Source organism: Labrus mixtus, chromosome 7 (genome assembly GCF_963584025.1).
Source record: "Labrus mixtus chromosome 7, fLabMix1.1, whole genome shotgun sequence".
In the NCBI taxonomy this organism is placed as follows: Eukaryota; Metazoa; Chordata; class Actinopteri; order Labriformes; family Labridae; genus Labrus; species Labrus mixtus.
The window spans coordinates 19,203,302-19,219,977 of record NC_083618.1 but is presented as its reverse complement, the minus strand read 5'-3'; the positions used below and the strand labels follow the sequence as shown (position 1 = coordinate 19,219,977).

Below are 16,676 nucleotides of genomic sequence, written 5' to 3'. Positions count from 1 at the left end.
TATTGTGCAAGCAACAATTTAAAAACAAAAGAGGAAAAAAAGGACTAAGGGTCTGTGTCCACTCAAGACATCGTTTGACAGCGTCCATTTTCAATGCAAAACCATTGCAGTTCAGTTCTATAGGGCATTTTTAATAAATAATTACAAAAGAGAAAAACGTTTGGGGACTAGAAAACACTATAAGAAAATAAATGTAAACTATTCTTACAATAGATGAGTGGATCAACAGAAATTCTGTTTCTATTTACAGATATTTCGTCTTGGACATTTGTTCTCGTCACTCCCATGATTCCCCAGCAGCCTCAACATCATCTTTTGAGTGAGAGCCCCCTGGCGGCGGATTTTACATACTGTGCGTTTAAATGGCCGTAGTTATGAATAAAATGCTGTTCAATTTGTGTGAGAAGTAACTCTATGGAAGATCAATCAATCAATCAATCAACTTTTATTTGTATAGCGTCAACTCATAACAAGTGTTATCTTGAGACACTTTACAAGAAGCAGGTAAAATACCTTACTCTTTGTCTGTTAACATTACAAAAGAGCAGGTAAAAAGACCTTACTCATTGTTATGTTACAAAAAGCAGGTAAAAGACCTTACTTATTGCTATGTTACAAAGATCCGGCCTATCCATCATGAGCACTTTAGCAAAGCAGCAAACGTTACAGTGGTAAGAAAAAACTGCCTTATTAAAAGGCAGAAATCTTCGGCCGGATCCCCGGCTCATGACGAAACAGTCTTCACAGGCCTAGACTGCGCCGGGCTTGGAAAGGGAGAGGGGGAGAGATGGGATAAGATGCAGGAAGAGGGATAGAGAGCAAGGGGGTGGGGGGAGGTAGACCGTCCATCAGCAATATCGGATGGGAATAAATTGTCGGACAATGTCTGCCAAATGGGCTTATGACAATTGCGATGCAAGAGGACATACAGTGGTGGGATTGTCCACGTCCCGGTACCAAGAAGGAGCTGAGGTCTTTTCTTGGCCTGGCTGGGTGGTATCGACGCTTTGTTCCTCAATTTGCCACACGAGCAGCTCCTTTAACTGACCTTACCAATGCAGAAGCAACAGCATCACAGGCTGTAGACTGTACAAACCGAGTCTTTAAACTTTGATGAAAGCAGAGAGGGTGTTCTGGGTGACAGAAAAGGAGGGCAGCAGAATGAAGGACAGTGTGAGGTGAGGATGCAAAACTTCAGTTTGCTGGCTGCTCCGCTGCTGTCTGCTTCAGTGCTCAGTTAAAGGAGGAGAGTGTAGTCCTGAACTACTGAGGCGTCTAACCCAGGAGTGACCTGGCTGATACATAGTTTGCAATCATCATTGAAAAATGCAGTGCTTGTGGTTGTTACAAATTGGCAGCCAGATTCAGTTGTAGTTAAACAGTTCATTCATTCATTTTGTCGGTGAATACATAAAAAAAAATGGATCAAAACCACAAAACTTACAGTGACAGCGATATCTCAAGCTCTCGTGTTCAAAACCATTTTTAGTACAGGATTACACACCTGGTCTAGACAGCGACCTTCCTTTCTTTAAACCTTAGCAGCAATCGTAAAGCAACATTTAGTGACGGTAAAGCAAGTGCAATATAGAGAGGCCCAGTACCTAACCATAGCCTGTATGAAACATGGCCGTAGTCTCAGTGACATCACCCGGTGGTTTTTCTGAAGCAGACTATCGAAGCCCATCAAGGTGGAGCTGAGGCCTGCCTTAAGCCTCCATGGCAAACAGCTACAACGCACCCACCTGTCAGTCAACTCAGCCGCACCTCTAATTATGCAAACTCATGCACAGCTCTTAGCCTGAATAAAATCAAAACGGATGAGTAATACATTTTTAATGTGGGTGTTAATGGGACATCCAGGGCTTTTGGAGCCAGTTTTGAGTGAACACTCAAAGGAACTGCATGTCTTTTGCACTTCCCATTGGCTTTACTTTTTAACACTGGAGGTTGCAGCTTGTCCTCGACATACTGGTACAACTCCCGACCTTGACCCTTTGCTGACCCCACATTGCCTGTCTCTTTTCAGCTGTCCTGTCAATAAAGGTGAAAAGTCAAAAGAAGGTATTCTGGGAAAAACAACTTTCAACTAAATGCTTTTAAAACTCCTGATTGGCTATAAGAAGGACTTTCAAACAGAACATAGTCATTTTACGTTTCAACACAATTTCTGCCGTTGTCTTTATAAATCACAACGCTGGAGAGGGCTCAAGGGTCAATGTCCGCCATCATAGTGAATCATAACATTATAAAAACACTATAGGATTTGAATCAACCAACCTTTGCTTAATGGACTATCTCCCTAACCTCCTGAGCCACAGCCACCCCAGAGGGTCAACTTCCTCTAATATTCATCAAAAAATACGACTAATCTAATTGGTTCTGCCCGACTGCTCTAGTCAATACAAAAAAAATTTTTTTGTCAATGTCTGGCCAGAAAAATGTAGTTCATTCGCTTCCATTAACCCATCAAACAAAAACATTGATTTCTTACTTATTACACCTGCAAAAAGTGACCATGATTCCTCCATTTAGCACAACGACAACAGAAGCGAAACCAGACATAAAACTGAAGCTTAGTCACTGAATTACACACTTCTGTTACATTCTTTCCCCCCTCTAAACTAAAAAAGCTCTATTGACTTAAGCTGTAAACATTGAAGTCTTATTTATAACAATACTGGGGATAATAAAGGAGAACCTGGCAGAGGATAGAGCAGGTTTGACATTCAGCAAAGGTGATGGACCAGCACGTCAGGTGTGCAGAGAGGTCATGATGTGAGCCCGCAGCCCGCCGGGCGTCCAGGACACCCAGGGCGAGGGTTCAATCTCTGACTGAGCAGGTCGTCATTAGGATGCAGACAGGCACAAGCTGTCCTTGTGGACTGTGGAGGAGCAATTACTCTAATACAGAATCAACCTCTCACTCCTCTTCATTATCTGATGGAGCAAATCTGCATCCAAAACACTCATTAAAAAAAAAAACTGATGAAGCTTGATGCTGCAGAGTGGAGTCTGCAGGAGCGGCAGCTGACATAGTTACCAGTAGTGATTTTATTTTCAACTTCTCTGTAATGTCAATATTCCTGAACTTTCCCCGTCATATTCTGTGAATTCAACATATTCACACATGGAGCTTCCAAATATAACCACACTTTTTCACTAGCTGATGCACGCCTTGCTCTGAGGCATTGCAGGACAAAGGCAAATTGTCTAGCTGCATAGCTCACATTTTCTTGTGAAGATTTGCCACAGAAAGACTCAAAATATAAGCCTTCAAAGTGAAAACTAATTTCTGAAACCAGCAGGGTGCCCCTGTAATCAGATGTTGATACAGGCTATCAAACAAATGGGATATGACAATCAAAGCAGGACATAAAAGAAGAAGGAGGTTTGGTAATATCGCTGCAAGAAAAAGAAATCAACTCTAAGTTTAAAGTGAGATTTTATAAAGCTATATTAACTTGTTTTGTTTGCTGGATGTTTTCAGTCTTACATTAAAAAATATTTGATTTGTTAGAAAAAATACAGCACCCAACACAGAAGAGGGAATTATAATAGACTTAGTTTAACCAGTATTGCCTCTGCTATGTTCAAACACTTAAACTACCCATTTAGTTATTTGTGGGTTGCTAATTGGAAACGGGGATTTTGCAATTACAGGCAGAAGTTGAATTAAAAACACATCAAATGTTTTAATTAAGCTGCTGCAGTAACTTTGAATGATCCTACAGCCTGAAGTCTTAATAAACACACAATATTGAATAATGTGCGTTGAAACAGTTGCACCGTTTTGACCCACTTTGCATTACTGCGCACTCTTATGGTCAGGTGCACGTGCTCGACCAAAGCATATGAGTAAGATTTATTCAAGATATTAGTCTATGACAAAAAAATATCTAGTTGTTAATTGGTTTAGGATCACGCGGAACACCGCGAGATTAGACACACAACAGTTATGCCTCAATCAAAGCTTTAAAAAGTAGTTTTCTCTTACCTTTTAGAGATTAATGAACGACGCTGTGTGTGCACGCGCTCCCTCACTGCTGTTTTGGCGATGCACGCGCGGGGGGGAAAAAAGGTCAGTGGTTTTAATTTCGCATTAGAGGAGGGGAGGATATCATAGTCGTCGCATAGGTGGCGGAGAGGTGGAGGTGGGGGAGAGAGAGTAGATTCGGGCTGCTGTCTCTGTTGCTCAGCCTGCTCGTCAGCACGTATCTGATGCTCAACTCTCTCCTCTTCTTTCTTTTAAATCGAGCACGCTGTCAGAGTCACGTGACCGTTCCCGTCCGTCCAATACAGGCGCTCCCTACTACTCCATCCTTCATCCACACACACACACATATGCACACACACACAAACACGCATACTATCCAATGCTGCAGCTAAATGTGAAGATGTAAACAACTGGGGGGGGGAATGCACGCTCATCCTACATATTTTGTATATTATTGGCTACTGTAGATGTAATGCAAGCAAAAAAATAATAATCAGAGTTGGATAATTTTGAGAGATGTAAGAGCATCTGCTTATTCTCACACTATTAATAATACAATATCTTCACTCATGTAGCTGAGAGAGCTGCGGGATTTTACTAAGAAGTTCAAAATGATTTAGAAAAAGAAAATTTCCTACTGCTCTGTTTCTCAACCAATCTCCTCCATCCTGTGCACAGTAACCTGCCCTGCCTTCAACACACCAGCTCCTTTAAAAGCCTCATCCATCTCTTGTGTCATTGTCCGACCATCAGCTATTCCTGTTCGGCTGCATTTTGCCCCAGGCTCTGCTGATGTGAGGGATTTGATGTCTACGGCCATGTTCAGCCAGTTGTAGATCCCACCTGGGTGAAAGTGTCTTGACTGACCGGACAAAGCAACAAAGGACATTTAGACACAAGATAGAAAATGTAGAGGTTTGAGAAGGAGCGTTGAGGTGGACTTGTTTAATGCGAAGCAGATGTGATCATAAAATGACTTGTCAACAGGTGCTTTTAGTCATGTCATTCCATCACATTGGCCCAGACTGATGATCAGTTTTGATCAGAGGGCTTCACAGGTCCAAATTTACACATGGAGTATCCCAATTGACAGACAAAATATTGCAGATTAGATTGGACACGATCATTTTTAAATCAAGAACGATCCCTTGTGCACTCTTGCTGTTGTACTGAATATCAGAACGTCTGTGATTAGGTCAAAGACATATTCTTATGGTTTTTATTTTCAGTGTGTGTGCTATTGCTGTAGGAGCCATAAGTGTTAGTGGAAGATGGAGATGAGATTTATTTTTGTGAAGTTTTATTTTATAGATCTTTATTTTTCTCAGGTTGAGATGATATACATCATTTGATTTAATGCTAATTTCATTTATATTTACATTTTGTACTTTGCATACAAGAGTTACTGTTTGATATGATGCACTTTGCCTTTAAGGTTACTCATGGTTACGGTTGACGGTGCAAAAAACTAAATACAAACTACTATCTATGTGGGACTGGGCCAAAGCCACACAACTTCTGTTTGAGTGAGATTACCTGAAATAAAGAATAAATACAAAAAGTGAGAAACCTGCTTTTGCAAAGGAGCTCTTCGTATCTTCTTTTTCATAGTTCATTTACTGCATCATTCATTGCTTTTTTTGGTTGCTCTGCAGCTATTAGTGCTGCATGAACACCCAGCCTCCTTCAGTGTTAATAAATATATTCACTAGATGTTATGGCAGTTCAAAAGCAGTAAGAGGACATGCATCCGTTCATTTTACTGTACTTTATTTTCCTGTGATAAGAAGTACATTTTGGATGTTTTCATTAGATCTCAGTTTATTTAAATCATTACAAAGATACCAATGTTGGTTTTCCTGTGATAAAAACTTTATCGAGATATTAACTCGTTATTTTGGGAAAAACCATTGTTGAGAAAATGACATGAATAAGTCAAAACCCCAAAAACAACCGGAAATCACTTGTTATCACAGGACACCAGAGTAAATTTAAATGTGGATGCATGTCTGACTTTCATAAGGAAGAGAGCAAACACCAATATGATTTGGATAGGAAAATAAAAGTGCAAATGGTGCACTCTTCAAATTAAAAAGATGCATTATTAATGCTGATACAGGCAGAGCCAAAGCTTAAATCAATAGAAAACTATCTTTGGCAAAGTGGAGGATAAGTTCTTGCAAACCATCGACAAAGGGAACTTGTTGTTTTAAATCACATAGTACGGATGGATCATGATGGAAATCTAAAACAAAACTCAACAGATTCAGTGTGTGGGCTGCACACTCTGAAGTCGTATCAAGTATATAGCGACGTGAAGGTTTTGATACGATCACACAGATAGAGAGGAGGAGGAGGAGGTTTAATGGACCTTCCCTGTCAGATGAGTCCGTCTCCTCCTGTACAGTGGCTCCGTTCACTCGTATCTATTTTTTAGAGATGAATTTTCAAGCAGAAAGAGTTTCAAGGGGGAAATCCTCTGTTGACTGTCTCTTCTATAATGCATGCCAAACAGCCTGCAGTCGCTGAGCATCTCTTGCGTAACGGCATTATTTCGATGCATTTTAATGAGGAGAGTGTTACCTCAGACTCCAAAACTCACAGTTTCTGGTCCCACCTCTGCAGCTGGAGGAGGCCTGGAGGCTTTCTTTGTAAACTCCTGAACCACTTTCTGTGAGGTGGTTGTTTTTTTTTCTTTGCCTGTTTAGTAAATTAATTGCATACTTTAGTACGTATCTATAGGCTGTCTGTTCAATGTGAGAAAGAGATAAGAGATCCTGAGAATGAGGGGCTGTAGAAATGGATAGATTCAAAGACTTTCAGAGTGGGTGTTTGGGATTAAAGAACACATTTCGCACTATGCTTTGCCCACTGTTGTTTCTCCGTTTCTTTGTATCCGTTGCAACTCGCTGTTTTTATCTCATCTCTGCTTTCTGCCTTTGTCCTCTCTCTTCCTTTTTCTGTCTGTATTTTCTTGTCGGGCTCAAACCCAGCACCCACTGTCTGTGTTTGACGTTCACCACCGAGCAGTCATTCACAGAAAAAAATCAATACAGGTCATGGGCGTATCAGCTCATCTCTCTCAGCAGCAGGTCATCTCAGCTTGATCTTTCTCCTCCAGGAGGTTCTGAACACCCAAATTAGAAATAAAACTCCTTCACCTCTGCTGGAGAAACTATCAATCTTCTTGATCACTGTGTGTTTTCAGAGCAATGGATGGCGGAAACCTTTCTGTGTGGTCATCTGATAGTATAGGACTGTAAAGTATCAGGGCATGCATATATTTCTCTTTTCTCCCACAGTCTGACCTCAGATCCCTGACCTCCTCACGCTCCATCTGTTTTACTTCTTCAAGGCTGCGAGAAGCTGATTCAAGTCAGTGCTTTAGAAATCACTGTACTCCAGAAATTCAAAAGTGTAACACTAACCTAATATCAGGTGAGAATGACCAGCAGTATTGTCATTTTAATTATTTCTGTTATATTATGACACTGCTGTGACTGATTCTGACGGCCGATTACGGCATTTTATGACCTGTTATTTCTCTACTGCAAAGCCACCACTATGAAGAACAGAATGCTTCTGAGAACGCTGATCTGATCTCAGGAACTGGAGGACAACCTCTTATCGTATTCACCCACGTGAAGAAAACCGGTTCATTTGACGTCATTTCAGAGGAGGGGCAAAGACAGCAGCATTAAAAAGCAAGTCAACAAACTTTGACGATGAGAATGGAGAAAGCCTTTGTCATGATTTGTGTAGTCTTGTTTAACCTTTTCTTATTTAATCAGTTATGAAAAGGATTGGTTGAATGTGAGGAATAATGGCTTAGCAGGTTGATTTTAGAAGGTTTTATCGTTTACTGTTGCCATGAAAGTAAGGACACGGTCACACTGGCCATCCGTACCGTGCCCAAGCACGCTTCAACGCTAAAGTCCAGTTCGTTTGACCAGTGTGACCGCTCCGTATCGTGCTCAGGCACGGTACACTTCCTTGGCTTTGGCACACTTCAGAGAGGTGTGCTTCAGCACGGTACACTTCATGCACGAGCACAAGCACGCGGGTACACAACGCTGACAGCCTTCATTATGGAGAAATCCAGAGTTTCATCGCTGTATCTGACTAAAATGACACAATATAAGACACAAAGTAGCTGTCATGTTCTCTGTGTTGTTGAACAATTAATTTATTTATTGCTGTGTCTGATTAAAATGGCTTAAAATAAACTGTAAAGTCAGTAAAGTAGCTGTCATGTTCTGTGTTTTTCTCTGATGTGCAGACGCGGACTCGACTGCGTGTCTCTTTCTCTCTCTCTCTCTCTCTCTCTCTCGTCCGCCTGTTTGTAAACTGAGCACGCTTCATAATAACATAAAGCGTGCATATCATGCTTAGGCACGGATAGTCTGTACCGGCCAGCGGGGAAATGGCGCTGCGGGGGGGGGGCAATCGTGCTTAGGTACAGCACGGTACGGATGACCAGTGTGACCGCGCCCTAAATGGTGAATGGACTTGAGCTTGTGTTGCCCTTTTCTAGTCTTCTGACTACTCAAAGCGCCTTTACACCGCATGTCACACCTACACATTCACACACTGATGGTAGAGGTTGCTATGTAGAGAGACCATCAGAAGTAACTGATCCATTCACATACCACTGATGAAGCAGCAGGAGCAACTTGGGGTTAAGCGTCTTGCCCAAGGAAACATCGGACATGTGGCTGCAGGAGCTGGGAATCAAACCCCGACCTTCAGGTTGAGAGACTCCAAACTCTACCAACCGAGCCAGAGCCGCCCAGAAAGCAGTTCCAAGTGTAAAGTTTAAAGACAGGCGGACAGTGTAAAGTTTCAGCCTGACTTAGACCTGATCTTTGAGTCGTACGACTAAATTTGAAGATTGTACAATGCGTGGTCAGGCTGAAATTTGGCACTGAGGCACGACAGCCAATTACGGTCCGATCAACTGCTCCCGACCATTCGGATGAGTTTCTTGCAAGTGTGATATTCTTAGTCGTGCGACTGCTCACACTCAAACAGTGAGAGCAGAGCCACGAGCAAATTCCCCCGACTTCAGTCGATTGTGTCTGCACAAAAAGTGACAGACAGCGTCCTAAATCACCATGGCAACAGCAGGCATGTCTGTTTAATCAGGCTTCCCCCCCCCTCCTATCATGAAAGAAATGTTGGCAGGAAATCTCTGCAGATCTGCAGAGCTCAGGCTGAGAGAGCATATATGTTGTGATTCAGCTGCTAGATGTGTTTATTTGTGGTACTGAACGTGTGTAAGAGAGAGAGGATGACAGTGTTTTTCCCCCCAGTGTGTATTTGAGCCACGCATATGAGACAACTGAAGTACACATAGATCTCACTTCAACCTCCACCTGTGGAGTTTTCTATTGACAATTGCAGATGCTCCGTCCCGATTTAACTCATGCAGTGTGAGCTCTCAGGCCGTGCCCGACAATCTAGTTGTATAAATCACAAACTTTAGTCCTGCGTCGTAAAGGATTCAGTCGACTATTTATTTAGCTTTAGCAATTTAATCCTTTTGAGTCAGTAGAAAAGCTTCCAAGTCAAATTTTGGAGACATTGTTTTGTTTTCTGTAGAAAGTACCGGTGAACTAAGTGAGATCATGTTCAGTGACTTGTTGGTTATAAGTCACAAGTTGGTTATGAGCCTAGACCTGCTTAGGATCCATTGTGCTATAATTACTCTCTCATAATATCATTCCTTTCACAGATGAACAGTTGGTGATTTATTTTTCAAATACATTTTTTAACCTTTTCTCTCTTTGCATCACTTAGTAGCATCATGTTAACGCAGAGTTTTTTTCAGAAATATAAGGGGATAAAACAACAGGATGGTTGTAAGAGAAATGGGGAGTAAAAAAAAAGGTCAAAAGGATCCATCAGGAACACCCTGAACAATATTGAAACCTTGTGCAATAGAAAACAAACCATTATCATGTTAAGCCTATCTGCAACAAATAGCCAGCGGATAAAGGTTAGATAGACTAAAGTGTCCGACACTGAACACACAAATTGTGAAATGCACCTCTGGCATCGTAGCTCTACAACACAGACGTTCAAACTGGCATAAGAATTGAGCTGCAAAAACCTACCAAATCAAAACTACAGGATGAAAAGCTCTCTTTCTAAAACACACACAAGCAAACACAGAGGCGCCAAAATTGAGTTGTTCTTTTTACAGTCATCAGTTGACAGCTTTGGATTAATGCTTCAATTAAAACAATAATCATTCACATTGTAAATAGTCTGCATGAATATTTTCTTACCTCTGCACAGAATCAGCCTGTAAATGTTGAAATGTGTTCATAACTTGAAGAGTTATGTTCTTGCAGTGTAAGCCAGGTCAGCCGGCCAATACATGGATCAATCAAATCCCCCAAAATCTTGAATCATGACGTCAATAAGTAAGTCCTCCCTAATCCTTAAAAACAACTGAGTCAGCTCATGTCATTTAAGTTTTCATCAGACCATAAAGTGCACAGGTCCCTGATTGTGACTTTCACTACTTTCTTGTTTTTACAATATCTGCTCTATTAAAAACAAGCAAAACAACATGTGGTCATACTCTTCCATGTATATACAGTCACCAAAGCTAAAACATTCAGTCATCTAAAGTAAACTGATTGCCAAGTATGTCGCTAACTGATCGATTGTTTCTGTTTTATTCAGGACAAAATGTTTAAACATTTGCTGATCTATTTTAAATGTGATACTTTGCTGATCATGTACATTTATAAATATTGTTCATATGGTCATATATTCAATTCCCTGTGCTTGTATGTATCTCATTATTTCTTTGGGTACCCTGCACTTTGGTACTTGGTTCTGCTTATTCTACCTATATGTATATTTTATTCTACATTAGATATATATATATATTTCTATATTTCCTACTTAAATTGTGTTTGAGAGCTACTGTAACAACTACATTTTACCCTGGGATTAATCAATTGTTAACTAATTGATAATTATTTAACTGAGTTAGAACACGCAACACACAGAAACTATATCTGCTGGAAGAAAAACACAACTGTGTGATTACAGCTGCTAAATGATAAGAACCTGTCAGAACCTACACACACACACACACACACACACACACACACACACACACACACACACACACACACACACACACACACACACACACACACACACACACACACACACACACACACACACACACACACACACACACACACACACACACACACACCATACAATTTAAACAAACAAACAGACACACAACAGACCCTGAATATCTTTACACACACATACACACTCAAACACACAACACCAATCTACACACGTAAAGGCACAAACACACATAACACATATAACACACACCGATAAATTATAGTTTTTTTTCTTTCATTTAGAGAAAAGCTTCCTGAATTGAATTGAATAAAGTATTTCTGATTCTCTTGGTTATCAAATTAAGAGTCTTGGTGTTACTTGACAACATCACTACAGGCTCTGGGAAATGTTGCTGCAGTTCCTTATAAACTTATAGGCTTGACTAATCATGCACGGTATCACTTCATTAATCAAGTACTAAAATAATAATTTATTTTTAATATCTTCCAGCTCCATGTGATGTGTTTGAACTCTCTTTGTGTTTTTCTGTTTTCTTTGCCTATTTTCCACTTCTGGAAGAGATGACCTCTGACCTGGACTAAACTCAGAGATGATGGACAAACATTAAAAAAAAGACACAACAAATTGCACTATACACCTTCACAATATTTGAGCCCCTATGTCAAGAATGTGGTGTGATGTTTATCCAAAGAGAAAATGTCGACCTTAAATTGTGACCATGTTGTATTGAGTTCAGTTGATTTGAGCCTAAATACTCAGCACATGGATATTGGCTTTTTTGTAACACCTTTAGCCTGTTGAAGGTAATTCAGTCGTCTCTTTTCATTCGATTGTCATTAGCTGCGAGGTTATTAGATTTCTGAGGCCCAGGAAAATTCAATTTCTGAACTCTTAGAGCGACATGTCATGGTGTGGAAGTTGCCAGAGGAGACAGACACTCAATCATAATAACGGTCCATTTAGAGTGGAGTTTAGCTGCACTTACGACTGGAACAGATGTTTCGTAAATGATGCTAATTTTGCCATTTTTAAAGCTCTACCTGAAATATTAAGGGTGTGGGGGAGGGGGTCATATAATCCAAGGAAATGTTTAATTTGAGGATATTTTCTTCTATTTCTCACCTCAGGTTCTAAAAACTGAGAATCTGTCTTTGAAGGATAAATACCACAATCATGATGAGTTTCTTTTTCTATAATTGAACTGAGGGTTATGTGTCCCAGTTGACACAGAGCCACTTAAATAATCACCATTTTCCCATCTTTGTATGAAACATGAATTACTGTCTATTCATGGAGGACTGTGCCGTGTTTCTGCGAGGATGAGACTCTATTCAGCGAACAATCTGCAGAACAGGCCGGCTTTGGAGCGGGCCGAGCGAGGACACAATCCGCCCGTGGAGAGAAGGGCATCAAGGCGGCCTAATAGATCTGTACTCATTATTGAGACCTTGGCTTTGCACTCGACAGAAAATTGGCAGCCAAATGTCAACATCATGAGGCTGCGGTGAGCAAGAGATGTCATTTCATTTTGAAGATAATGAAAGGGATGTTTTTTTGGTTCAGTGTCATGTAGAACAAGTATTCTGAAATGTGATCCTGGAAGAACAGTTTCTACATCATCTACAGTAAATCAATATACAGGGTTTTTAATATTCATTGCATCAGTTCTTTCCCTAGGTTTTTATGTTTCATGTGGAACACTTAGAAGTTGGTTTGACATTTGGTAATGCATTATCTGTAAGCTTTTGGTTTAGGTATAAAATGCAACATTTTTAACATTAACATAGCAGATATGGAATCCTGCCTTAAAAAATGAAGTCCATTTTCCATTAACCAGATGAACCCGCCCACTCAGGTAAGAACCACATCATCTTTGGGCTGCATTTCAAAATGGACATCAGTCTTACAAATGGCTGCACTCACTGGGGAGTAGGTGCTAACAATTTCAAAGTCCACACATTCTCAGCTGATGGCTGTTCAATATGAGTCTAGTTCTGCTCAAGGTTTCCGTCTCTTTAAAGGAAGTTTGTCCTTGTCATGTTTCTTTCCTTAGGTAGCCAAGTGTTTAGCTCATGTTGTATTGATGTTTGGCCTTGTGACGGAGCGGCTCCGTCACTGACTGCAGTCAGCGCACACGCCAACACACACGCTGACACACACACATCCGCCAAACTTTTCCCTCTGCCAGTGCGCCTATAATCATTCAGTAAATCACACCATCATCCTCCTTTCCCTCTCAGTTGCATAGCGTGATTAAGGGTGCACACTTGGAAGTGCTATTTTTTGTATCACACACATATATATATATATATATATATATATATATATATATATATATATACAGATTCAGAGTGGTATTACTGTTGGTGCGTTGCATATGCGCTCTGCGGTGTCCCGTTGGTTACCAACAGAGGCGGCCCATTTCCGCATACTAAATAGGCGGATGGAGCGCGCATAGGTGATCACATGATTGATTGATTAATTAAATGTTTGTGTTGAAAGTTTCACCACCAATACAGTACAGTGGTGGTACTAAAATAGGGATGAGAATGGGTAATTTAGGGGTGAGTGAACCATGTTAATTTAACAGAGTGTAAATTGCTCATTCATGGAATAATGTGTTTCTTTAAAAATGTTAGGCAATTTATAACGCCCAGTGGGAGGGGCTTGTTGTGTTTAAAAGAGAGCTGCTTGCTGCTTTCAAGCACTCTAGGATGGTTACAGGGAAGGTAACATGTTACAGCGAGAGTTTATTTTTTTGGAAGTACAGTTTGTTTGCTGTTTGTTTGGATTTTGTTTTTGGACGACTTTTGTTTTGTAAATAGTGTAAATAGTCTAAACATCCTTTTTTTCCCCTGTTTTTGCATTTTTGCATTTTTTTGTAAATATCTATCACTGCACTTTGGGAGGCCGGCAAAAATAAAACCACTTCACTTACAGTCTGCGACTACGCCTGTTTTTAAGTTTCGGGTGGATTGCCAGAGGACCCCGTCACAGGCCTCTCTAAATGAAATGACAAGAAGAACTCTTAGACTTAGTAAAAATGGGTTGATTTCTAAATTTGCAAAAACTCAATGTACAGCTATGACTGATTCCACCAGATGATGAATTTCATCTCACAAGAAGTTGCAACACTGGGGAACGCTTCCTTTTACAAATAATTTCCTTTATTCTTTTTTTAAAGAAATCTGGACTTGGGGCAGCGATATGCACATTGAGAAAAAACGACTTTGAGAAGGTGAATGAATCAGGAAAATGGGAAAGGTTTTCTGAAACCTTGTTTAAAAACACTTCAAAATTACTGGTAAAAACAAAGAATTTGGATTATTGGATTGGAGAATAATGAGGTACTGTCTGAAAGTTCACATTTAAGAGATGTCCCTCACAAATGCGTCAAAATCAATTATTTTAAGTGACCTATTTCAGAGGCAGGTCTGACCTATTGAGGACTAATCCTTTCCCAGGTTTAAAATGAAAAAAAAGATTTTCTCTGAGTGAGGTCTCCTTTTAAACCAGAGGACATGATGTCCACGCTGCACTGCAAGCTTCAGTATAAATAGACTTTCTACATGAGTCAGGATGCTTTGCATTTTATACTGAGAGACAGCCTGACCCTGATGGATGGAGAGCGTGGAAACATTGGATGTTATTGTTTTGTGCTGGATTTTGAATAGGCAGATAAAGCAGCATGACTGCCTCTCTGCGTGTGCTCTCATTGTTTCATATCAAACCATTTAAGAGCCATCGTGTCTGAAATTACATGTTTGATGATGGATGTTTCATTGCCGAGAAGAAAAAGCATACACTCACTGGAAAGGGTCCTTTAAAAAAAAAACTTTTCATTTCATAAATCAAAGTTAATTAATCATTTTGCCCATTATTCATGCCAGCATGTGTAGTGCCATTGACTTCCCTCTCTACATGAGTCACGATTTAGTCACAAATAAGAGTGGGAGTCGGAGCGCTGCTGGAGGAACACTGATGACTGAGCTGTGCTGCCTTTTCAATAACAACTGGCTGGTGCAGTATCATTTCCCTGTGCTTAAATGTACACGTTCTCTGCTCTTTTAAAGGCTCTTCAGACAGGAAGAGAAGCCTCTTTTATAGTCTTACAGAAGCTCAACTCATCAGTATGAATTCAGTTTCCTCCTCTGTCGACAGAGATGGTGGTGTGGTTTTTTTCTCTCGGCTGTAAATGTAGGAAATAGCTTTTTCAGCCATGATTATGATGATGTTTGTAAAATGAAATTCATCAGTTCTTCACTATTTTTATTCTACATCATGATTATTAGTGGTGCTTATTAAAGGGATGGTTTAGTTTAATTTTTTTATCAATAGCCAGTGATTTACCTAAATGTGTGTAAAGGTATAATATATATATCAGCCCCGTACCATCACGTTTTGGACATCATGGTTTGTTGCATTAAGTCATACGACAAATACAGCGGAGTGGAGAAAAAAAAGGCAATCACACATGGCAGTACCCACACCCCAATCCAGGGGGCGGTAATGCTCGTAACTGTTTCGCTAACCAAGAATAAGAAGAAGGCAAAACAAAACACAAAGAAAAAGGAGGAGCCCTATGCAAATTGAGAAAAAAAAAAAGACCTTAAGAAAGTGAGTGAATTAGTCTGACTTTTTAAATCAGTTGTGTGGAGAAACTTCCGGTTCACAGGGCAGTATGTCTTTTTGAAATACGTTGAACATGCGAATACATTTCAAACAATCAGCGGAGCTATGCAAAAGAAAACAGGTGTCGACAACACTTTTGAAGTCCATGGGCGTAGATGCAGAAGTAGAAGAACCCCGGCTGCAAGCAAGCAAGGACCATAAACATGCTTTTCATGTTCCTTCAATCAATCAACACAAGCGGTGATTGGACAAGACGGTTCTGATGCTGAATAGAGAGCAGCTGTCGATTTGTGCACTGCCTGTCAGCACCATCATAGGACTTACTGACGTTGTCTCCTCCTTTCTAGAGCACTACATGTGTTGTACTTACTCTCTGATGTACATTGGTTTGGACAAAAGAGCCTGCTTGTGTTAATGTCGGCTTCTCCAAAAACAGGGGTCGTGCTGACTGTCATTTACTGTAGGTAATAAGCTGATTATTTACCAGTACCTCACACAATCTAAGAAATCCCAAATACTCCTTTTAGTGCCACTTTGTTCATTCTCACAACTTCTTAATTTCCATCCTTACTCTTCTTATTTGTATTCAATATTTATTTACATTTTAATAGTGGGCTTTTCATGTTTTTATTTTTTGCTATTTTCTCCTTCAAATACGTTTAAGTCCTGTACCATGCTTTCCACTGACAAGAGATATCCTTTCCAAAGCATTACACAGTGTTTCAATGTAAATCTCAATCTGTATGTTGTCAGTAAAGGTGATAAAAGTGTGCTGGGATGTGTGCAAATTGATTTTACTTCGAAGGTGCTTTGATTTAAGCTCTGTGTGATCCTGACATGTGGCTGATTCTTTCATGAACAGGAGGCGGACAGCTATAGAGGCTGGGAAATCATGTAGGAGGAGTGTGCATATGAAAAAGCAATG

At 40.3% G+C, this 16,676-nt stretch overlaps 1 protein-coding gene across 1 annotated transcript in view; it reads right to left on the bottom strand.

Annotated features, from left to right (window-relative positions):
* rap1gapb (RAP1 GTPase activating protein b) overlaps positions 1-4,219 on the bottom strand; it is a 142,437-nt gene extending 138,218 nt beyond the window's left edge. Inside the window, exon 1 of the mRNA XM_061041121.1 lies at positions 3,998-4,219. The gene's annotated coding sequence lies outside the window, so the exon portion shown is untranslated. The remainder of the gene's footprint in view (positions 1-3,997) is intronic.
* Between the last annotated feature and the right edge of the window lie 12,457 nt (positions 4,220-16,676).